This window comes from Octopus bimaculoides, chromosome 11, assembly GCF_001194135.2.
Source record: "Octopus bimaculoides isolate UCB-OBI-ISO-001 chromosome 11, ASM119413v2, whole genome shotgun sequence".
Taxonomy (NCBI): domain Eukaryota; kingdom Metazoa; phylum Mollusca; class Cephalopoda; order Octopoda; family Octopodidae; genus Octopus; species Octopus bimaculoides.
In genome coordinates this window covers 73534507-73535399 of record NC_068991.1, presented here as the reverse complement: position 1 = coordinate 73535399, position 893 = coordinate 73534507, and positions in this window count along the sequence as shown.

Sequence of the window (893 nt, the reverse complement as noted above, 5' to 3'; positions counted from 1 at the left end):
TATATATATCTTTGTGTTTGTGTGTGTGTGTGTGTGTGTGTGAGTGTTTTTATAAAGATATTAAGGAACATGAAAATGGAAATGCAGTTAGATGTGAAATAATAATAATAATGATAATCATAATAAAGGTTGAAAAATAATATCATTGTAAATCCTTAGTTAACAATGAAACAATGAAATTTGGAATTACAAATCACGCATGGAGCTATAATGGAAATCACATGTGCCTGTGGGATAAGCATTTCAATGATGCATAATAGAAGCTAATAGAAATCAAGGAGGCTCTTTACATATATGTTGGTTACAGATAATCTGCTCTGAATGTTCGCCACTGTAGTCACTGCTATAATATGGTTGTATTTAGGTGAATGAGTTTGTGTAACAATAAGGGAAGCTTCCTGCGAATTTGCCAAAAAAAAGATCGCTAAATTTGCTAGAAATAACAGCGAAATTGGTCCCCGAATTTTCTTTACGTATTACTGTACTCAGTCGAGCAGATCGACCTAAGTAAATATGTATATTTTTGATTCTGTCAGCCTTTCTTGATCGAACCGCCAGCAGAACTAGACCCCACCCACAAGCTCAACAATCTATGATTTATTCATTTAAAGACAAAATCTCTTGAATGCAATCCGATAATCGACGTGACATAGCCATTTTGTTAAATGCAGACAAAATACCCCCAAAAGTTAAATAATTTGGCTAGTTTTCTGAGGCTTGCCCAGAAATATATGTGGACAAATTACTAGTTAGATGGTGTAATGATCTCCTTATACGACCATTTCATCCAGAAAATGTTTTGTTGTTACCCTGAAATGTATACATATACATATACATACAGACATATATATATGTATATATATATATATATATATATATATATATATATATAT